This window comes from Triturus cristatus, chromosome 7, assembly GCF_964204655.1.
Source record: "Triturus cristatus chromosome 7, aTriCri1.1, whole genome shotgun sequence".
NCBI lineage: Eukaryota > Metazoa > Chordata > Amphibia > Caudata > Salamandridae > Triturus > Triturus cristatus.
Genome location: NC_140590.1, coordinates 297,527,606 through 297,552,817, shown reverse-complemented (window position 1 = coordinate 297,552,817; position 25,212 = coordinate 297,527,606).

Here is a 25,212-nt window from a genome sequence, read left to right as displayed (position 1 = left end):
GCCTTACGATAGTTACCCCTAGCTGTTCTAATATTGACCATGTTTTTAGATTTAATAGCAATTTTTAGTTTGCCATAGAGCTCTCGGCACAATTTGTTGTACCAATGATTGCGCTTGGGTTGGATAGATTTCTTTACTTTACTGGGTTTAGAGAAAAGAGCCTTTAGACCCAAAAACAAATTTTCATGGATATGCGTAGTCTCCCCAATAACAGCTTCTTGGTTTTGGAGAGAGTGGAAGGCTTCCAACGCACCTGTGACTTGCGAACTAATTTCGGTGAGTACAACACTGTCAATAACTACCCTATCCCAACGCACTCTCCGTAGATTGTTAGTAAGGAAGGCATCTGCAGTAACTATCTCAGTTGGTTCGTTGCTGCGAACTGTACAAGACAGGATGCTCAATACTAAGGGGTTGTGGTCGCTCTCAGGGCGAACTAAAATCACCATTTCATTTAGGGTAGACCAGAACTCCACTTTAATAAGAGCATAATCAATTCTGCTTAGGCGACGGCCATCAGCAAAGGTGTCACTGCCATTTTTGTCTGAGTTGGTCCGTCCGTTAGCTGCCCTGAAGCCGCGCCCCATACACAAACTCATCCACTGAATAGCAGATTCAGTCCACTTCTTGATGGGTGGGAGGTCAAGGGGGGAAATATTCCAATTAGCATCCACTTCCATAGTAAGTGAATCCCAGGCAGTATTCAGAGGCTCGAAACAGCAGTTCAGATCCCCCACTATTATCACATTAATACCGGGGTTAACTGTTTCCAAAAACCCATCTAATTGTAAAAAGGTATTAGAACCTCGACCTCCAGGTTGACCCCTTTTGTAAACATTGATAATCATAATATCTGGATCATCGTTGAGGCGCATCAAAATTATCAGGAGATCTGGACTGTCTATGGCCAGTTCAGTAAGTCTACACTTGAGGTTTTGCCTAACCCAGATACTGAGACCTCCCGAGGGTCAGCCCCTTATCCCACTGACGGCCCCTTTGTGGAAATTAATAAAGCCAGGAGAGTATACCGGGTCCACTGCCCACGTTTCCTGAAAGACCAGGATGTCAAATTTATCTACCCAGGAAGACCACTCATCTATTGTGATTTTACTCCTTAGGCCAGCAATATTCCACGAGACCAAGGTAAGGAGGGGTGGGTGGTCGTTATCAGCTAGCAATTGGACCTGATGCGAGACCTGGGGGGCAGTGTAATTTACAATCTTGCCGGGAGCTAAGCACTCATGCTCACCTGGGCAAGATTCTATGTGCGTAAGATTTGGTCTATCATATTCGGTCATGCTAGCGTGTGGTGCTATCACTGGAACAGTGGGTAAAGGGCTTACACAGTTTATACCCTGTAAGTCCTCAGGAAAATCCAAAACTAACAAAGGGGGATCTAGATTACTACGGGACACGTGGGAAGGAATACATACAATGTTAGGACGCTTACCGCCAATACCCGTGGGTCCCTCCATAAAACAACTACAAGTTATGTTCCCCAAACAAGCAGAACTTCCAAAACCATTTACAATTCCACTAGCACGGCCTGGATTGATATTGTTGTTAGCCAGTCAATCTACCCCTTCCATACTGCTCAAGGGGCCAAAATAATTAGACAAAGGGAGATGGAAGTCCGATCTAGGTGGACCTCCATGGCCTCTGTTGACCCTTTCCCATCCAACTGGCGGGGCGTAGCGTGTATCACGAGGGGCAATAGGGAAAAAATGCCTCAAATCAAAGGTGAGTATTCCTCTAGAGCTCATGGTGTTGGGATGGCAGCATATGTGCCTCACAACTCTAGGGTCCCTAAAATTAATAATTATGCAATCACCCTCCACATCCTTTGGTTTAGTGCCTAGCCAACTCACCCTTCGTATGAACAGAATTTCTGCATGAAGGTTGGGGGGCAAGGGCCTATTACCATTGAGCCAGTGAATCACCTTATTCTTGAGCTCACTGTGAGGCTCTATCTTGTCTTGGGAGATCCTCGGAACGCCTGCCAAAATTACTGTGTAAGGTAGTGACTCGGGAGGAAGGTTAATACGGGGATGTTTAGAAAGCCTGCCATCACACTGGGGATCAATTGGCCCTACTGTATTATTAGTCTCATTATTGGGAACATTTGTAACCAACTTGTTCGTCCTACCGACACAAGTTAATGTATGGGCATCTTCCCCAGCAAGGTCCAGGACAGGAATGTTAACAGGGTCTTTGTATATAGAGTGATTAGGGGGTTTGCTAACCGGCGTTGGGGGAATAGTGCCATTTGGGGCAGTCTTTGCTTTAACAGCAATACCAGGGGATGGTATTGTCCTGGGACCTAGCGGGGTCACTAGAGTTTTTTCCAGAAGGGTCGTGTTGGCAAGCACAATACTTTCCAATTTCCCAATGGTAGTAATAAGTTGCTTAACTCTCTCGTGTATCGGTAACAGGAATGATTTTAGCAATTGCTCGAGGGTTTCCAAAAAGCCATTAGGTGATGAATTAGCACAAGACTGACTAGATGTGGTCTTGTTGTGCAAAGGGCTGACGTGGGCTGGAGAGATACTGCGAGAAGTAGAAGGTTGGGGTACTTTTGGTGGAATAGCGGGTTTGGACACTTTGGACACTTTGGCACGTCTACCCTTATTTGCCACTCCCACACGTTTTCTTTTCCCTGTGATAGGCTGGGACGTGCTTCCCTTGTCCAGAATGACATTAGGTGATTTTTCTGTAAGGGGCAATAGGAGATTAGAACTAGGTTTTACAAAAGGGGGTCTGGACTCTAGGATGGATATGCTATCAGGGGTGGTATCCAGAGTGCTATAATTTGTCATGTCCAACCCCGCAATCTCGGTCCTAAGCACCGGGACAGAGTCGGATTGAAGCAACCGGCACTCAGGGGAAACAGCTGACATTATTTTACCGAGAGAAGATCTCTTAGCCGTTAAATCCATGGACAATCTTTTTTCCGTTAGAATAATTTCGTGCTCAAGGACACGAACTGCTCTGGAGATAAAGTTATCAAGAGTCCCTGATACGGTGCCCCCTGTACTGTCCTGGGCAATCTTTCTCCCAGACCTTAATGATGTCATTTTCTAGCGTAACGTGTGTACTATAACAGCAACAGCAACAAATATAGAGAGCCCTTGAACACACAATATGTTGCAAAAACTAACACACACTTAGTGATATCACAATACCAAAACAGAGCACCACGGACTAATCAGCGAATGTGTAGAGAAGGCACGGGAAAATATCACACAGTCTCGTTTCAATAATATACTACCAGGGTCACTGTTATTAGAGGGGTGGCCCGTCCCGGCCTCTACTGGCCACGAACGGCCACAAACGGTCCTGCCCTTGTCCCGGTCTTCTCCCGGCGCGCGACCGCGTAGCGGGATGCTTTGTTTCTTTTACACAGGGAACAGCAGGGGCTGGAAGAGGGCACAGCTGAGCGTGGTTATGGGGCTGCTGGTCCTCGCAGTCCCGTCCAGATTAACCTCCCGCAATCTGTCCGCAGCGCCAAGGTTCCGCTCTCTTCACCAGAGCGTATGTCACGAAAAGCAACACCAGTTCTGCACGAGTGCACACCAGACTCCCTCCGACTACGAACGGCACCCGCGAAGTGGGGGCCGTGAGTCGTTAAGAGTGCTCAGAGGTCAGCAGGGGCGGGAAGAGGGCACAGCTGAGCGTGGTTACGGGGCTGCTGGTCCTCGCAGTCCCGTCCAGATTAACCTCCCGCAATCTGTCCGCAGCGCCAAGGTTCCGCTCTCTTCACCAGAGTGTATGTCACGAAAAGCAACACCAGTTCTGCACGAGTGCACACCAGACTCCCTCCGACTACGAACGGCTCCCGCGAAGCGGGGGCCGTGAGTCGTTAAGAGTGCTCAGAGGTCAGCAGGGGCGGGAAGAGGGCACAGCTGAGCGTGGTTACGGGGCTGCTGGTCCTCGCAGTCCCGTCCAGATTAACCTCCCGCAATCTGTCCGCAGCGCCAAGGTTCCGCTCTCTTCACCAGAGCGTATGTCACGAAAAGCAACACCAGTTCTGCACGAGTGCACACCAGACTCCCTCCGACTACGAACGGCTCCCGCGAAGCGGGGGCCGTGAGTCGTTAAGAGTGCTCAGAGGTCAGCAGGGGCAGGAAGAGGGCACAGCTGAGCGTGGTTACGGGGCTGCTGGTCCTCGCAGTCCCGTCCAGATTAACCTCCCGCAATCTGTCCCCAGCGCCAAGGTTCCGCTCTCTTCACCAGAGCGTATGTCACGAAAAGCAACACCAGTTCTGCATGAGTGCACACCAGACTCCTTCCGACTACGAACGGCACTCCACAGTCTTCAGGAATGGGCTTGCTACTCTATTCAGCTTAAGACTATTGATGAGTATCCCCTGGAAGAGAAGGTTAAGTTACTTACCTATAATCCTAGTTTTCTTCCAGGGGTATACTCATCAAAGTCATAAGCAACCCTCCCTCCTCCCCCGACGAATACCGTGCCTATAACAAAATGTATGTTCCTCATCTTATTTATACAATGTAATACGCCCTCAAAAGACCTGACCTAACTGTCACCTGTGGGGCATGATGGGAGCCTGGAGGTCTTAAAGGCACGTTGCCAGTTTTCTCTAATGAGTGTTCTATATGAAGTCTTCTAGGCTAATCTGCATGCAGAGAAGTTGGAGGTGCATTTCTCTGTGTCATGGAAATGCTATTTTATATGATTTACATATTTCAAATGAAAAATAAAATGCATTATTGGAATATTTGAGCCTAAAATTATTTTTTGTGCATATATTGTGTTAATGCTCCGGGATCCCTGCACATGGGCAGGACTGTTCAGTGCTTAACTTTGATGAATATACCCCTGGAAGAGAACCAGGATTACAGGTAATTTACCTTTATGTGGTAAATATTTCATTACCGGTACTATTTTTTATGCGGTAAAGTCTAGTAAGAATAGCTCAGTAAATATAAGAGGCAGAATCCGTGGTATTAGAGGTTCTAAAAGGCTTTATTCCTCTACAAAGGAATTACAGTTCGAACTGCAGGCTTCAAATTCCATCACCATGAGGGTTCAGGAAGGAAGGCAATACATTATTGACAGGTAATCATTTTTATAAGAAATGCATTACAGTGAAACAGATGCAGGAGGCGTAACAGTTGATAAGATAGATAAAATATGCATACGTAACTAAAAAGGCGGACATATAGGCGTAACTTAGAAAACGTCATTTATACATGATGTCACAAGTGGGTGGATCCATAAGAGAATCCTGCAATGTCAGCAGAAATATTTGGCAGAGATGCGCGCGCAGCCGCATGACGTGTGATTGACGTGCAACTAGAGGGTGAAGGGGACTTGACATTTAGCTCTACATGTGGAGACAGAAGTCTGGGGGGTCATGTCAACCTAATCCAAAATCATATCTAATATCTTATGTTTAAAGAACTGTATTATCCAAAAGGAAAGGTCTCTCGGACAGAATCTATTCTATACTGACTGTTAGTGCGTGTACAAGCGTCTAAGTGTCTACATGAGATGCGAGGGGGCAGGAATCTTCCATGGTAACAGGGGCTATGAATTACTTGCATGAGGACAGCGAGGCCTGGCCCTTAGCACGGTAGCTGGAAGAATGTTTACCTAAACTACTAGACAGGAATGCATCGGATGAGGAGCGGAGCAGATAATCTTGAAGGTGAAATACAGTTTTTGGCAGGCAACAGGCTGGATCAGGCACCGTTAGCCGCGCAGGGAGTAGGACAAAGTTCATGGATACAGATGCAGGCTCGGACTGGAGCTTTCAGAGGCAGAAGGCAGGAAAAGGCTTGATGACAGAATTCAGGGCCTACTCGCCTGAATCTGTAAAATGTGGAAAGTGATGCACATAAAGTCGGTGGCCTTTCATACTTAGGAATGGAATATCTGACCCATTCATGGCGGATCTGAAAGAGGACATGTTGACGGTGGACGCACATGTATTTGCGTCTTCATAACTGGAATCTGGAGGGAACATACATGTACTTATAGCATGCACATGGAGCCGTTGGGGTCTACGATAGGGGACATAACTGATCACAAAATTCATATTTCCTCATTCCCTCCTTGTCCCCTACGAACCCTCAGGAGATATCGATCTTCATCAATCCATCGATCTGTTCATATAACATCATTTGTTCTTCTTTCTTCTTCCGGGATCTTGAACGAAAACTTGGATGCGGGATACACGATGTGGCACACAGACCACAAATCGCTGGCCCACATTGTAGACATAAGCAGCAACTGAATAGTATGAGAAAGCCAATACCTAGGAAGGATAGGATCCTCCATCCCCAGGCTGACAACACGCTCCAGAACCAACCGGACCAAGTCCAGGTGCCTGGACTCTGGTGTATCTGGCTCACAATCTTATGAAGGCGAGTTATGGCTTTATATACTGACGGCGAATTTTCTGGTATGAAAACACAGCAACTTGATCCGATGACCCTACAAGCTCCGCCCCTATCGGCCAGGATGACGTCAAGGACAAGACGATTTTGAAGCACAACAATCCGCATAGCAGACTGCTCTTCTGTTAAATTGCCTAAGGCGGAAGTAGTCTCGTTCACTACTGCTTCAAGGGTTCTAGTTAATCTACGTATCAGCTTACTATTAGTGACTGTACCTATATAGGGAAAGAAACCTTTATTGAAATCTGTGTATTGCTCCCATGCCGTTTCAGTGTAATCGACAATCGGGAGATCTCTCTGCTGTCTATTGTGTACTAAATGGATATTTCTGTGATAATCAGGAGGAGCTAGGAAAACAGGTGGCAGAAGGAATGCTATGTAACAGGTACCATCCCAATCTAGAGGTAGACGTATATATGCGGTCTGGCCACATATGAAGTAGGAATGACGAGAAGCTCTAAATGTAGACTTGCCTTGATCACTGAATTTTATCACAGTGGTGCATTTACTATGGCCCATGTGTATGGAACCATTCTTTCTTACACATAATTCCCCTTTCACTGGGAATACTGACATAGCGGGCAAGATTGGTGTAGCTTCGGATTCAACATTCAGAATCAGGAGGTTAAGTGTAAAATTACCTAATCATATACTTCATTTTCTAGATCAGTTCCTGTTCTTTTGGGAAGTCCCTCCTTGTTAGGGTAGCAGACTTTAAGCAAAACTAGGTTCAGGTTTCCCCATACCCAGTTGTCTTGGTAAACTACTGAATTTGAATCTAAGGAATTAATCAAACTAAACCATGCTCCACAGGAGCCATTATGTGTAAACGGATATGGAAAGAGGGGCAAAACTCCCTTATAGTTCTGATAGGGAGGGAGTCGGCCACATATCCAACAATTTGTAGCATTGCTGGTCTGATGGGAATGATGTAACATACTAATGAATGTGTTGTTGCGCAGCGCAAATCTATAAGACAACTCATGCGGAGGTAATTCACTAAAAGAATGTTCAGCAGTAACATTGTAAGCACGCTTAGAAATAGGGTAATACATGTGCAGCAATATACTAGAAATGATGATCAGAAGACTTAGAAAGAACAAAATTAATAATGTTACTGTGCAGTGACTACGAAGTGATTTACAATACGCATGCTTTTTAAGCCACATCTGTCGATTTCTTTCTCTATTCCGGTCTAGAGGATACATGTCAGAGACAAATTCAACCGATTCACCTTGGAGAGGACTTAAACAATCAAATTGTCTGACTTGCTAGACCTTAATTTCAGTTTCTAAAGTTCCGTTTTTGTCTGTTCAGCCAAGGGGAGCTTTGAGTCTGTCAGTGAGGGAATGCAGGGCTGAGTGTTCACACTGGACGGTAGTCCATAAAATTTCTTGATATGACTCGAGTGCAACCACCCTTTACGTCCCTCGATCTTCACGGCTGTCCTTGTTGTTAGTAGAACGAGTTTAGGCGATTTCCACCTAGGCTCCAGTTGGGTCTTCCGGTCGAAATTCCGTACCAGAACCAGGTCACCTGGAACCACGTCATGGGGCTTCACCTCAGTGTTATCGGGAAAAGCTGCAGCTACCTGTGAACGACAAGATTGTAGTGCAGACATCAAGGAAGCCAGGTAATCTGTCAGCATATTACAGTCAACATCAGTGATTTTGCGAGGTGTAGGCGTCCCCCACATATTTGGTGGTCTACCGAAGATCACCTCGTACGGGGATAGCCCTGTTCGAGAATGTGCTACCATTCTCATGTAAAAGAGTGCAACTGGTAAGGCTACTATCCAATCGACACCTTTTTCTCTACATATTTTGGACAATCTAATTTTCAGGGTTTGATTATGACGTTCCACGAGACCTGCTGCCTCGGGATGTCGGACACAGTGGAATTTCCATTGGTAACCTAATAGAAGTGAAACGTGTTTCATTAGTTCAGATGAGAATGGCTGGCCGTTATCTGAGTAGACAACACGTGGTAAACCGTACCGTGGGAAGAATTCTCGAACTAACTGTTTGGCAGTAGTCGGGGCAGTGTAATCTGAAACCGGGTAGGCTTCTGTCCAACGGGAAAGAGCACAAACAACTACGAGAACATATTTGAATCCTCGACATCGTTCCATCTGGATATAATCCATCTGGAGGACTTCAAAAGCATGATCGGGAGGTTGAAATCCACCCTGCTCTACGGGGATGCTTTTACCTGGATTAAACTGACAACATATCATACAGGTACGTACTTTCTGTTTGGCTGCTGCTCGCAAGTGTTTGTTAAACCAAATGTGTTGAATGCTGTCTAGCATAGCTTTTTCTCCTAGGTGCGCTGGACTATGTATTGTGTTAATGATGACTTGAACCATGGAGTCGGGAAGAAACCATATAGATTTTTCCTTCGTCATCCATCCTTGATCCGTTTGGATCCCTCCTAATTCAGTCCATTTCTTTATTTCTTCTGTTGTAGCATGTGTCTGTATGTCAATTATATCAAGGGCGGGATCCTTAACTGTCATGCAATGTGTTGGTGTCAGAACTATTGTCTTTGTCGTGTCAATTGTGTGAGTCTGATTCTGAGCAGTCTGTTTAGCTGTTCTGTCAGCTAGGTCATTACCCTGAGAAATGATATCGGTAACTTTTGTATGGGCTTTGCATTTCATAATCGATATTGCAGTAGGTAGATGAATCGCGTCTAATAGGGCTTGAATGAGGGGTCCGTGTTGGATGTGGGCACCGTGAGAAGTTAAATAACCTCTCTCTCGCCACAGTACACCGAAGTCATGAACGACTCCGAATGCATAACGTGAATCTGTGTATATGTTGACTTTCTTATTTTTGGCTTGAATACAGGCTTGTGTCAGAGCGATGAGCTCTGCTGCTTGAGCTGACAAAGTGTTAATACAATTTGTTTCAATGACTTCAGTGTCTGTTGTAACTGCGTAAGCGGCCACTAACTCTCCTGTACTTGTTCTCATACATGAACCATCTACATACAATGTCAAGTCTGGATCTGATAAAGGGATATCTGTCAAGTCTTGTCTGGGTTTCGTCGTGATAGTAATGACTTCAATACAATCATGTGCTAATGGATCTATTCCATTTACTGGCAAAAGTGTGGCAGGATTTAACGTATTACAACGTCTGATTTCTATGTGTGGCTGAAACAATGTTAATTCATAACCGGTGAGTCTCGCTATAGTCAAGTGTTGTGTTTGTGTGCGGTTCAAAAGAACCTCTACTGCGTGTGGTACTTGTACTGTCAATTGATGTCCTAACACTATGGCATCGCTTTGTCTGATTGCTAAAGCTGTTGCTGCCACTGATTTCAGGCACGCAGGAAGAGCCTGAGCTACTGGATCTAATGTACTAGAGAAATAAGCACATGGTTTGTGTGATCCTGCTTGTTCCTGAGTGAGTACTGACAAGGCAGTACCTTCGCGTTCTGTAACAAAGAGTGTAAACAGTTTACTGTAACATGGTGTTGCTAAAACAGGTGCTTGGCATAAAGCTTTCTTTAAGCTTTCAAAAGCATGTGTATGTTCTTGAGTCCAAGCGAGGACAGTCGATGTGGCTGCCTCCTGTGTTGTCAACTGGATGAGTGGTTTTGCTAGAAATGCATATTGAGGGATCCACTGCCTACAGTATGAAGTGAGACCTATAAAAGCCCGCACCTCCTTTTGTGTCTTGGGTGGTGGCATGTTAGCGATTAACTGGATGCGATCAGGTGTAAGCTGTCTTCCCTCCTTGGACAGCGAGTGCCCAAGGTAAACAACTCGCTGGACACAGAATTGCAGCTTAGAAGGGGACACCTTGTGCCCCTTGTCGGCCAAAAATTTTAAAACCGTCAGTGACGCTTTTTCACATTCAGGTTCGCTTCGGGCGGTGATCAGCAGATCATCGACATATTGAAGCAAGGCAGTGTTAACTGGCATGTAAATACTGTCAAGTTCTCGTTTCAGTGCTTGGCTATAGATGCTGGGGCTTTCTGTAAATCCTTGAGGTGCGCGTGTGAATTTAAAACTTCGTCCATTTAAACTGAATCCGAACAGATATTGACTTTCCGGATCTATTGGGACGCTAAAGAAAGCATTCTTGAGATCAATTACAGTGAAGAACGTTGCTTCTGAGTCAATAGCTGTTAGTAATGAAGAGATATCTGGGACCACAGGGTATTGTGGTACAATACATTTATTTAATTCGCGCAGATCAATAACTAATCGATATACTGGTGATGCTTTTGGATCCGTTCTTTTAAGAATCGGAATTATCGGGGAATTGCATACATTGGAGTCGGTTTCGACAACCACTCCTTGTGCAATGAGCTCGTCAATGATTTGCAGCAAAGCCACAACAGCATCTGGTGGTAACTTATATTGTCGCATTCGTGGTAGTACTACTCCTGTTTTTAGTGTGACTCGATATGGTGTAATGTTCATGCAACCAACATCAGTTGGGCCTTGTGCCCACAAATGTGTAGGTAAATTCTGCAGCCGGTGATCCATGTCTCTGGACACGTAGTGACCTTTAAAGTCACGTAAAAATAGTCGTACTCCTTCCGGAGAACAACATATTATAGCTCCTAGAGCTTTCAATGTTTTTATACCTAACAAGTTTTCTGGGCATGATTTAGTAAGCAATAAATCTGTAGTTCATGTCAATGGACCAACCGTGAGTGGAAGGGGTTGCGTTACTTCATTAATTATAGGTTTTCCTGAGAATCCAAGGGAAATATTTTGTGAGCCTGAGAGGGGTGCCCCTGGAACTTCACTGCGTCGTATAGTTGTTCTGCTTGCCCCTGTATCAAGTAAAAACTTTCTGTCTTCCCCTAATAGTTCACTATGTACATAAGGTCCCTCTTGATCTACAGGAACCTCAATAAGGGGTAAGCCAACTTCCCTCTCTAGGCTATTTCATGTGTATCGCTGATAATCGGGATAATCTGCTTGTGCATACTGATACATCTGTTGCGTTGTTGCTTGTGTGGCAGCAATAGGCTGCCCTTGTGGTGGTGCTACGGTCTGTTGTGGAGCTGCCTGTTGCGGAGCTAATTGTTGCGGAGCTGACCTAGGTTGTGCATGCTGAGGGATTTGTTGTTGATTCTGATCCTGTCTAGGTGGACGTGGTCTTTCCTGGGTTCTACCTGTGGCAATATTATGTTTCAGGACTGGACAATCGTGTATATAATGACCTTGTTGTTTACAATAGTTACATGTCCCTTTAACTGGACCTGTTGAATCACCCTTTTGATGACCATCAGCTGGAACTGACTGAGCAACAAGCATTTTCATTTTTGTATCTTTCATACGTCTTTGTTCATGTTCTTGTTCTTCTCTAATTCTATTGTGGTGATATTGTAACATCTGTAACATCTGTGACGGGGTATTACCTTGCCAGGTACTCTCAAATTTCAATACTCTATTCTTAACTTGCGGTAGGGAATTTTCAACTAATTTTGTCACAAACAGATGTGGATATGACTCGCTACTTGCTTTTATGCCACTATTTATACCAAAACATTTTTCAAATCGGGAATAGAAATCACTAGTGTCTTCATCTTGTTTTTGTTTACAGGCTGAGATTGCACCCCAGTCCTCCTTTTTCGTAGTTAATAAACGTGGCAGTACCTGCACTAGTAATCCTGGTAGTGCTGTAGTCTTTTCCCCAAGCCCTGCTCCTGCAGCTCGGGCCTTTTCTTCGTTTTCTAATGCTGTCCAATCTATCTTTTGGTCTCCCACCTCCCATTCCTTTTCTTTGAGTTTCTCGTAAACACCGGCAGGCATTAACACTTTCAGTATTTTCATAATGTCGGGGTAGGTATACTCTCCCATGAGTAACATGTCTTTTATCTCACGGTGGAAACCTGCTGGATCCTTGTCATGGCTGGGTACTACTTTCTTCATTTCTAATAATTCAATTTTAGTTATAGGCGTGTACACAAACACGCGTGTAAAGTTATTACCTTCACCTCTGATTGGGTGTACTTCGCGTAACGGATTCAGTCTATCTATGTGATACATTTTTCTTCCCATAGTGGGAACTGGAACGTGTTCCGGGCACACGAAAATTATATACTGGTTTCGAAATTCTAGAATTTCTTTAATCAAATCAGTACCTGACCCTCTCCATTTATTCGTGAGTAGTTCTGTCAATATGTCAGGTAAGGGTCCTGGATCGGAGTGTTGGCTTTTATATAATATAAGGAGGTGTTGAATCATGTATATACTAGCTAAACGCTGTTCGTCTGGGGCAAGATTCAGAAACGTGTGTGCTAGTGCATCATCACTGTATTTGCTGGGACTGTCAGCCCATTGTACTGCTGACCTGGCTAATTCTTGTTCGTCCATGGAATCGAGTATATGGTACCCCCTTCGGTCTCGGAGTAATTTATCAGCGGCTTGGAATAGGTGTTCAGGGGACCTTGCATTTAACATAGGGGTTTGAAAATGTCTATTACATTCTGGACGTATCGGACGTATCGGATCATTAAAGCCTCTAGCATTATTATGGGGTCTTCCTCTACCTACGTAAGCTATCGTTTCTAATTGTTCTGATTCTTGCTCCTCCTCTTCCTCTGATTCAATTCTGTCTGCTTCTCGTCTTTCTTTATGTATTCGTTCTACTTCCTTGCGGATCTTTCGATACATGGCGATTATACACGCCTGTTTATCATGTTTCTCGTCTGATATGTTCTGACCCCATTTGGCAAGTTTTTGTATGGTATCATGATCTGCCCCAGGCCTGTCTTGGTTCCTAATCACGTAGTTTATGAAAAAACGTAGTAGTTGTCTTTGGACATCCACTTTCTGGTATTCCATAGCTTCGTTAATACTTTCTGGACCTCGCCCTGTTTGGACAAAGTGATATATATTGTCTAGGTGTTCAACCATTCCTGGTATTGTCATTAAATACAATGTAGCTCGTCGTATACGTAGTGATGATATTAGCAATCTGTCCTGTTTACCTGCCACTGGATCGTATCTACAATCCACAAGATGTTCTTTAAACATGTCGGATGTCGCTAGTTGGGGTGTACGTTGGAGTGCTAAATCTCTAAGGGTCTGTTTATTTCGCGGCGGTGTGGCAAATATGTCTGTCGTACCTCCTGTAGCACCATCTGAGGTGCTGGGCAAGAAAGGATTCGTTGGACGTAACATAGAAATTGTAGATGCGGGAAAAACAGTAGAAACGGATGGACCTGTGGGAATGGGCGTAGGTTGTTGCGGGGATACAGACGGATGCTCTTGATGTTGAACACCATCGGCAAGCGGTGTGTGTGGGGTGGAATTAGCATATTCGGGAGCTACGTCATCTAAATAGGAGGAAAGGAAAACGTCTTTTGCTGTTTTAGGATGTGCTTTTATCGGGAGTAATGGGGGAGTCAAGTCTTTTGGTATTTCCGGGGTAGCCTTAGGTAACCCTTCGGCCAGAAGAGGATACATACCATTCATAAGAGTGTTTCTTTGTCTATCTACTTGTTCTGATTTTACTCGGGTACCTTCCTCAATTAATAGATTTTCTCGGGCTTTATTTGAATTCTCCCTACCTTTCTCTTCCTGTCTGAGCGCTTTTTCTGTACGTCTATATGATTCTTTACGCCATAATTCAATGGCATCTTTCTGTGACTGTCTGGCTTTCTTTTTCCATAATTCTTCTTCTACTCTCATGATGCAATCTGCATCCCAGGTCCCCGCTGCGGGCCATCTCTGACTTTTTGGTAAATCCTTGGTGTAGTCCACCCATAAATCAAGAAATAATACGGCATCTAGGCCATGCTTATGATACATAAAGTACCCTGGAGTGTCCCTAGGTGGGATGGGAACAGCTTCTTCGAGTACACCTTTTCTGGTTTTGATCTGTCTTAATTTCGAAAAGAGCGGCATTTTTAGACCTTATTACTAGAACACACTTTATACAATAAACACAATAATGACCAATCATTCACACCACAATGTATAGAACGTATTAAAACATTTAACATTTAACAGTTTAACGAACGATGATAACTAATACAAAACTAGTTACTGACATAATACTGACACTAGATAATACTTATTTATATGCAAGACATACTAGATATACTGCTAAACAGTACAGATACACTGCTGAAACAGTGCAGACCGGATTTGTGTACCCAAACCCGTCTTGACCGGCACAGACTATGTGCACGTTTAAATGCCTCCCCGGCAATGGTACTCACCGGGTAGCTCGGAACGGAAGGCCTCGGAACTGAACTGAAACTGGACCGGACTGGACTTGACTCGACTGGACTCGGAACTTCGGAACCTGGTGGGCCTCTGTATACCTCGGATCTTGCTCTCTCAGCTAGGCTCTGGTCGGGATACTTCGCACTTCTCACCGCCTCGTCTGGGTGTTGATCGCAGCCTCAGTCACCCCCGCTTGGCCGGAGGGAGATACAGGAAATCCTGCAGGTACGCGTTTTTGTCCGTTCAGCTGTGGCAGGAGACCGGGCCTGCAACGCACCTCCGGCGCGTGAGATGAGAAAGTGTCCCTATTCGGGCGCCAATTTATGTGGTAAATATTTCATTACCGGTACTATTTTTTATGCGGTAAAGTCTAGTAAGAATAACTCAGTAAATATAAGAGGCAGAATCCGTGGTATTAGAGGTTCTAAAAGGCTTTATTCCTCTACAAAGGAATTACAGTTCGAACTGCAGGCTTCAAATTCCATCACCATGAGGGTTCAGGAAGGAAGGCAATACATTATTGACAGGTAATCATTTTTATAAGAAATGCATTACAGTGAAACAGATGCAGGAGGCATAACAGTTGATAAGATAGATAAAATATGCATACGTAACTAAAAAGGCGGACATATAGGCGTAACTTAGAAAACGTCATTTATACATGATGTCACAAGTGGGTGGATCCATAAGAGAATCCTGCAATGTCAGCAGAAATATTTGGCAGAGATGCGCGCGCAGCCGCATGACGTGTGATTGACGTGCAACTAGAGGGTGAAGGGGACTTGACATTTAGCTCTACATGTGGAGACAGAAGTCTGGGGGGTCATGTCAACCTAATCCAAAATCATATCTAATATCTTATGTTTAAAGAACTGTATTATCCAAAAGGAAAGGTCTCTCGGACAGAATCTATTCTATACTGACTGTTAGTGCGTGTACAAGCGTCTAAGTGTCTACATGAGATGCGAGGGGGCAGGAATCTTCCATGGTAACAGGGGCTCTGAATTACTTGCATGAGGACAGCGAGGCCTGGCCCTTAGCACGGTAGCTGGAAGAATGTTTACCTAAACTACTAGACAGGAATGCATCGGATGAGGAGCGGAGCAGATAATCTTGAAGGTGAAATACAGTTTTTGGCAGGCAACAGGCTGGATCAGGCACCGTTAGCCGCGCAGGGAGTAGGACAAAGTTCATGGATACAGATGCAGGCTCGGACTGGAGCTTTCAGAGGCAGAAGGCAGGAAAAGGCTTGATGACAGAATTCAGGGCCTACTCGCCTGAATCTGTAAAATGTGGAAAGTGATGCACATAAAGTCGGTGGCCTTTCATACTTAGGAATGGAATATCTGACCCATTCATGGCGGATCTGAAAGAGGACATGTTGACGGTGGACGCACATGTATTTGCGTCTTCATAACTGGAATCTGGAGGGAACATACATGTACTTATAGCATGCACATGGAGCCGTTGGGGTCTACGATAGGGGACATAACTGATCACAAAATTCATATTTCCTCACTTCATCAGTACATTTTGTGTATTTAGACATATTAACAATGTGGTGAAAGATGAGTGGTTTCACCGTAAGAACAATAACTGGAATTCTTATTGATGTAGTTACTTGCTATACAAATTTTAGGCATCTCTATACCATGCGAGCTGAGATAGGCATTTCGGATGGTACAGAAATACTGAAGGTGTTTATAACCTTCTTTACCAAACCTTTATTTTTTTAGTACATGAATAAGCAATACATGTGCAGTGCTAAACCTTTCCAAATAGGCTTAATTTCTCTATACACACAAATCTGTTTCTTGTGTAACCGGTATGCAGTGTTCTCTGCAGGAATAACTTAAATGAAACTGATTCATTCCTTTTAGAGGGCAAACAAGGAATGTTTTCAACATGAACGTCTTGACTGTTGAAAAGAGAATGTTTGTAGATGCAGTGGCAGATCGTCAAATAACTAGTAATTTCCGGGGAATCCCTCTGTAGGTTTTAGTCAATATAGTTAAGAAAAGTTGTTTGAAATTCATAATTTGCTTCGTTTGCTAACGCTGTGCTCCCACAGCTTGTATACAGATTTGTATATTCACCGCTTAGCAGCTCGATACATCAACAAGTGGGGCATAACTGAGAAATGAGCACATGCAAATATCTTAGTCTTCCTAACCGACAGAGACACAGAACGTACAATACCAGAGCTCTCCCATCCTATTACACTGCTAAATATATATAAGGCACTGGTGCTGCAAGTAGCCTTGGAAAATTTGCAAAGTGCTAGCTTTTTACTCTGGACCAGCTTCCCCCGGAGACACCCGGCCCTGCTGGCTCATGCACTAGATTGCTTGTAACCGTGCTGGAATGTTGGAGAAGTTTGGGAATAAAAGAATAGTGGGCAACTAATGTCCCGTTCCTCCTTTTGGGAGCCTACCAAAAACCCAAAGTTACTTTACAGTTGGCAGTTTGAAGCCTTAATAAGAGGAGGGATCAAGACAGTGTGTGACAGTAAAATTAAATGCATTTCTGTGTGGTATCACTAAAACTGATCTAGAGCAGATGTGCCCTCCTTTCACAGTGAAGTTTGACGAGAGCCAAATAATACGTCGCACGGGTATATAAAGTGGCATTTGCAGCAGGCCTCACCTAATGGGACCAGGGCTTGACATTGATGAGATATAGAGCCGCTCCTCTCAGTGGAGTGGGTGGGAGTAGAACACATGCATAGTGTATCTGGTAGTGGGGGCAGGGCCACAGGACTGCGTGTTTGGTCTGTGGAGGAGACGGAGTCGAAAAACATTATACTTTCGAACAGAATCCTCGAAACTCACTGGCAGCATTAGTAATATACTTAGCTGCTAAAGGTGATAACCGGTTCAGAATAAATAGAAAAATTGGACTTAAACTGCAGAACAAAATACCAGAAATGTGAAAATATTTACAAACAGTATTAGCAGTAGCCTACAGCAGTGGTAATCGGGACCTGTTCACTTCAACCTCGGGTTCTTGGGCACAATATATGTATAGTGTAGAGAGGGACGGCTGTGATGCAAGGGTTGTTTAAGCTAATAGTGTAGGAAGCATTTCTTCTGGCTCTTCTGCCACTGTGCATTATCTCGCCAGATTGTGCAATCCTGGCCAAACCAACCTATCTCACGGAATCTGAGATCCCTTATTTGGCAAAATTTTAAGTACTTAAATAGTTAAAACTAACTTGATTGGTAAGCAAAGAATTAGAAATGTGTTGCATTAACCATTATTAATTTTGAGGTCGAGCGTGAGCCAGCGTGCAAGCGCTGTTCTACGAAGAGCTGTGGTAGATGAGTACAGAGAGAAGCTTTGCCCACTTCCCCGCCCTTACTTTTCATTGGCGCGTGTGTTTGTCCTTTGTAAATGCTGGCCTCTGATTCTTTATGAGGCTTGTTAGTCCCTCCTTAGTACAGCCATGTCGTCATTTGTATCCTCCCATGGTTACTGCCCCCTTTACTTGGTTGTTACACAGGGCATGTACTATTTCCTTCATGCACACATGTAGCGTCACACAGCTTTGTCCGTGCCTTCTCCCCCCCACAATCCCTCCCTACCGATGTCCGTGTCATCCCTGACAAGGTGAGTGTGCTCACAACATGCGTGCCCCGGTACTGAGACACACTTCTTTGTCAGGGGCAAAGCTGGGATGCTACTGACTTCCCTACTGGCGGAACTCTATTCCCGCAACTTTATTAAGGGTCAGCCATTTCTCTTAAGGTGGGCCCTTTCCCTGTTCCATATACACGGCTTGCAGGGCAGTCGATTATGTGCCTCTTTTCCCCACGTTGCTCGTGTGTCAGGACACGGGGTGGGCCAGGGCCCGGCATCTCTCTCTGGCTGCGGTTGGTACAGTCAGCGAGACAAGAAGGGCATCTGCTCATTGCTGCACCAGGAAGGGGCTTTCAGTTCATTAACTCGCCCTTGAAGACGCAATGAAAGCATCACAACAAACCCAGAGTTTAACCCGAGCTGCTTCCGCTGCCTCAGGGTCTTGGGAATGGCAAGCGAGGCGTTTTGACAACTACGACCCTCTTTGCAGACTACTATCCGTCTCTGCAAGCACCCCAGCCCCGGTCTGTGCTAACACCTCCTGAGTCTCTGTAGACACCTCCTCAGACTCAGCAGACTCCTCCTTGGTCTCTGCAGACACCTCCTCAGTCTCTGCAGACCCTGCTCAGTCTCTGCAAACACCCAGCGCCAGTCTATACAAACATGTCCTCAGACTCTGTAAACAACCGGCAGTCTGTGCAAGCATCCCGGTTCTGCCCCAGCTTTTTACGTACTTGACCTCCAGGAGCTCTTGTCCAAGGGCACCAGAGATGATTTTCCATTACATTCAAGACAGGAGGTTGGGGTCACCTGCCGGACAGGCAGGGAGCCCACTCACTGCAAAGAGGGCAGGGAGGGGTCTTGGGGGCCTTAACATGTGTCTGGGCTGCTTAGATTCTCGCTGGCAGGCCTGCTCCGGGGCTAAAGGTATGAGGGCCGCACTGTCCCCAGGCACTTCTTCCTGACCTGCTGCCAACGGGGTGAGGGCCCCTTTAAGCAGACGAGCAGCCAATCAGGCGCGAGAGGAGTGGAGTCACTCTTGAAGGTGTCGGAGGTAGGATGATGGGGCCAGAGGACTGGAACAGCCCACTTGCCCCTTCTGCCTCCTCCCCCTACGGGTCACAGTGAATCATTCTATATCTATTTTATTTATTCATGTGTTTATTAGTTTTTTTTTTTATTCATTCATTCACTACGAAGATGCTGGCAGAATACCAGGAAGCCGTCCCTTGGAAATTAGAAGCACATATTCATGATACATTTGTCTGTGTGATTATATTAGTCAATAAATAGCGACCACAAGACATTTAAGCTGCCTCGTGGCGCTTGTTAGTTGTGGCTGAACTCAATGGCATTCTATTTTTCAGCCTAGGAATGATGATTGGCTGCTTGCACCATTGGGACTTGACCCTTGCCGTCTATAGACACAGATATCCGCCGTAGGTGCGTTAGTGCAGTGAGATGCGCACATAATTGTTCATGAATTGACCTGAAGCCTATCACTTCCTGTGACTAGATGAACGTGTCATTCACACAGGACACACACTAGCCTCGTGCAGGCTCTTGACTTCTATTAAATGCAGGAGCAGTGTGGACACTTGCTTCTGATGTTTGCACAGCCACGCGCCTTCAGCAATAAACACCAAACACACACATTCGACTCTTTTGCAGAGACTTGCGCGGCTACAAGCATGATGTTTGTAACAAACAGTTTGTTGCGGGGTGTCAGCTTTGTAAGATTCGCCTCGTTCTTACCCTGGCACACTCGCTCATCTAACCCTCCATCCCAGCCCTTGGTGCCAGCAGAGCCTCCCCTCCGTCATGCCTGCAGCGGGGAGCCCCGGGAAAGAGCGACGGCAGAAACCAGCAAAGAAGTGGCACAATTGTCCAGCTGCTTGAAAAGTGAAAGTGTGCATGGTGCATGGAATGTAAGCAAAGCACTTCGTGCCTGCAGGAAGAGAAGCTCAATAAAGAAAATAGTGCTTAGAAGACTAAATAACACGTACCTTGTAACAATCGAAGTAGAGGGGCCAGTAGCCATGGGAGGTTACAAATGAAGACAAGGCGGTACTAAGGAGTGACTAACAAGCCTATTAACCAATCAGAAGCCTGCATTTATGAAGGACAACGGCACAAGCCAATGACAAATATGGGCGGAGAGGGGCGGGGCTTCTCTTCCATACTCCACTACAGCAGCTCCCCAGAGCAGCGCATGCGTGCTGACTCAGCCTAAAAAGATCTGTAAAATCTCCACGTAAAATGTTAGCATGAACACCGACATTACATCTGCCTCCAAAGAATAGACAAAATGCCCAGGCACACATCCCTAATAAGTTGGCAGGGTATGCCCAGACGTGGGTTCCTTGCTCACTTTGCCACTGGATTCAAGCTAGCCTGGCTGATCACAGCTGATTAACCAGAAACCGGTCCCAGGATGCTTGTTTCCGGTCCAGGTAAGACATGGCTTGGTAGTTCAGTCTGGACTGTTCCCATGAGGCACAGGGTCAGACTGATTTGCATATGGCCATGTCTGAACTGGGGTGGCAGAGTGAGCTAAAGAATGATGATGGATTAAACCCAGATCAGTTGACTGGGGGTGAGTGCTTGCAATGTTCAATACTCCGTCCATCATCACCTTTGGTTTTACACATCCCTAATAAGACACTTTTTGTAAGTTCACAGGAGTAGTGAATCATGCCCTCTGCATGAAGTGAAATAGGACCATGGACTGTCCTAATAAACGAACATTAACAGAAAGCAATCAACATTTTAGAAATTAATTACATTATTGAACAATGAACTAGCAGGCATCGTTAACTTTGAATATTTGCAGCATCATATGCTGACTTCCTTCGAAGCACATTATTTGATGTAGTGAAAATAAAAACAGAGCACATGTTCGTCTATTTTTTTTAAGTGTGCAGCTTTGAAAAGCTTTTTTTCCAGCTATCAGTGCGCTCAAATCAGAGACCTAATAAATTAGTTTGGGGCCTACTTAGGCTAATTTAAACACACAAAAATAAATATTAATCTTATTACTAAATCTGATCGAACAAGATAAAAGAGTAGTATTTCCTGTGTGTGCTGCCGTTTTAAACCCTGCTTTAAAAACAATTGATTTACGAAGCTAAGGGTGAAACAACATGTTAGGAAAGGGAGAACATTTTGAAAATTTGAATGCAGCTGTTTTTTAAGAGCCGGTCTTCCAGTTGGTAGATAATCAAGGCTCGTGTCGCTATCTCTATAGGATTGCAATATTTGTTCCCCAGCAGCTCAGATACATGATTGACCTCCATTTCTCCCATCATTGAAGAATGGTGGTATACATGGATACGGAATAAATAAGATAAAATTACTTCTTCGCGATGACTTTGCTGAGCAGAATGATGTTCTCTGCCCTAAGAACAAAGCTTAGAAATCACACTTTTTTCTGAGTGGTGCATTTAAAATATATTTGCTTTTAATTTCCCTTTAAAGAATATTTATGAATTGCAAGCCAAGGCGCAATTTTAGGAAATGCGTGTACAAAAATATTCTAGGGTTAATCTGGGGATTAGTTATCTTTACTGGAGACCTGTTTCTTGTAAGATACTTTCCTTTAAGAGTTTTAATAGTTTTAATTAAAACCTCTTACAAAAAGCATCAAATCATAACTTTCAACGACGTGACAGAGTATTTAACGTTTCATATTAGGTTGAAAGTAGTTTTTTGTGTGAAATAAACATCTACCTTTTTTTAATCAGGAAAAGGAACAACAGCTTCTCAATATTCAGTTGCAGATGCTGAGGAAAGAGGTAAGATTACTATGATTGTCTAGTCTAGAGAAAGACTATTTTTACTAAGTGAGTAATGCTGTATTGACGTCGATAATTTCCACTCAATTATATGGTCATAAAAAAGCGTATTAAAGTGCTGAACAGTTGAGAGATGAGGTGGTAAAGAAGTTACGAATATCTTCCGCACTTCCCATATCTGTGAAAATGTGTTCTGCTTCAGCCATACTCAGGGTCATATGTATCAAACTCGGATTTTGCGATTCTCAAATTGCGATTTTTTTGCGAATCGCTCTTTGAGAATCGCACAACGCTATGTATGTAGGATTTGCAAATGATTTTGCGAATCCTACATATTCCTTAATTGTGAATTGCAAATTGCGATTCGCAATTAAGGAATACCTCCCCATTCCTCCCCTAGAGGCCCATAGGAATGAATGGGAAGACATCCTCAATTTGCGATTCTTAATTAGAGAATTGCAAATTGAGAATGCAATTTCAAGGGTGCCAGGGTGTCTAAAGGACACCCTGTTGCACCCCATGGCACTTTGAAAAATGCAAAAAAGTGTATTTTTCAAAGAAATCGCAAATTACCACCAACTTGAAGTTGGTGGTAATTTGCGATTTCTTAAGGAGAAATCGCACAACTTGGGTGCTTTTTACATCGCATTTAAGGAATCGCAATTTGTGATTCCTTAAATGCTTTCTCAAAATAAGAAATCGCAAATTTTGCGATTCCCTATTTTGCAAGGACCTTTTGTGATGATACATCCCAAAAGGCTTTTTCCTGTTCGCAAACGGGCCGATTCTGAGAATCGGCCCGTTTGCGAATGGGAAATGGGCTACATACATATGCCCCTTAGGCTCTCTGGGGCTCATGTCATTTAATGTTAGCTTACTTTATCAACACTTTAAAATCTATCACCTCATTTTCCAAAGTTGAATAAATGTTTTACCGAATTTTCACGTGGAACTTGACCTGACAGTGTTAGATGTTCCGGAAGTGGATTAGATCAACTGTTTTATTTTTGTATTGTTTTTAAAACAAGAAATGGTATTCTGTTCATCTGGAAACGTTTTTCTTTCTGGCGGAGAAAAACAGCAAAAATGTGGATTTGTTCTTGCTTAAAACGGCAGACTGGTATCTAGACCCCAGTATCCCCCTTAAAGTCACAGATGATACCCTTTGTTTAACCGGAAGCAGGTTATCGATTACAGTATTCGGAATTCCTGCAAGTATTCAGGGTGAGCATCTCAAATGAAAGCAAATCTGACTTCAACCTGCAGATAAAATAAATGTAGCACAGGCCCGTGCACTGAGCTCCTTTGCCTAAATAATATTTTTACTAGTTTCCTGTATATTTAACAGAAATATAAAGAGCAAGTTAGTCCAGAAATATTTGATTCTTGGTGGTTTAGTATTTCTGTGTGCACGGCCCTTCAGCCGTACATATGGTCTGTCGTCCTAAGAAAGTCATAGATCGATTCTCAGGTATTTTCAGTTTGAAAACTATAATTAGAATCCTGAGAGTGTGTTTTTCTGCCGATCGGGCTCTTCTTAGCCACTTTCCACCTACTTTCATAACTGTCCTATTTTTACCCGTACGTAGATTAGAAAAGCCTTTAGAAAGTAACCTTTTTAATTCCACCTCTTTTCCGACCCTTTATACATTTTTTACCTCTGCCTGTTTAACCCGGTCATTCCTGCTGCCCTTTTTGGTTTTCGACCCTCATTTCTTTACTTTATAGGCTTTTTGGGGCAGATTTACAAGACAGTGACATCTGTAGAGATGCGTCACTTTCCCTGCGCCAACATTCCAAATCCTTGCGTCACCATGGATGCGCCGTATTTACAATACGGCGCACCATGGCGCAAGGATTGACAGATGCGTCAGAAATTCTGACGCATCTGTTGATGCAAAAGTCACGCATTGCTGGAGTCGTGTCGCAAGCACGACGCAACTCCAGCAATGGTCAGGGGCGCCCTATGCCTAACATGCTGCGTCACACCTTACGCCTGCTTCAAGCAGGCGCAGGGGTTTCACGCAGCATGGACGTAAAAGTGACTCAGTGAAATCTTGTAGATTTCACTGAGTCACTTTTACGGGCTTCCTGCGACGGAACGCCCACCCTGCATACATTAAACCTGACCCAGGTTTAATGTGGCGCAGGGCTTCACAACGTGACGCATCTCACTAGATGCGTCACGTTGTAAATGGGCCGCAACATTTACGCTGCCGCTGCGTCACAAAAGTGACGCAACGACGGTGCAAAAGTGACGCAAGGGGCTTGTAAATCTGCCCCTTTGTTTTTAGTTTAAAAAAAAAATGTTTTCTGTATGATTTATTTTAGCTGAATAAATGCCACCTGTGTGTCTTGTTAGTCACAAGTGTGTTCACGTTGTTGCACAAGAATACTTGGCGAAGTGTTATCCTTTGGGTTCTTGAGACACTTGGCAGGAATAAAAAGGCAAGTGCCTTATTTAGAGTTTGCCTGCTTGGGAACTCTGCCATAAATTGACTGAGTGTCCTCCCCACCGAACTGGCCATGCCCCTGTCTCATTTAGAGTTATGGAACAGCGGGGTGTCCGATAACAAAATCTTAGGTGGCTCCACCGTTGGAAACACCAGACTAACAGAGTCAGAGCCAACAGGTTACCATGATATTCACTCCGACCTGCTCCTCATGACAAGATTTCCTTGACACCTTTTTGAGGAAAAAAGCAGTCAATTGTTTTAACACATAGAGAAAAACTCTCAGCAAATGAGCGCCATTTTTTTTCTATTATTTTAGCAAACTCCATGTTTGGGAGTTCGTTTCAGTAAACCAAAAAAGAAATTCCATGCATGGCCAAAAAAAACATTACCTGCTCAGTATTCTCTCCTAGCTTCTGTTTATACAATGCTTCTCTCTCAGGGGATCTCCATTGATAGTAATTAGTATTGAATAGCCCCGCCCACGTGCGGGGATCCCTCTGCACTTTTCCATGGTATATCTTTTTAAGTGTAGATTTTCGCATTTCTTCAGGAAGGCCTGTAGAAACACTTAAGAGAAGAACATTATGCAGTGTATAATGAAGGCTACTATGGCCAGATTCTTCAGATTGTACTTAAAAAGGGGTCAAGAAACCCATATATAAGTATATTAAAGCCAATACTTTGTAAAGCAGCTTCAATCTCTCTCACAAACCCTTTTTCCCCTTTTTGTAAAAGTCGAGAGATGAAGGATAGC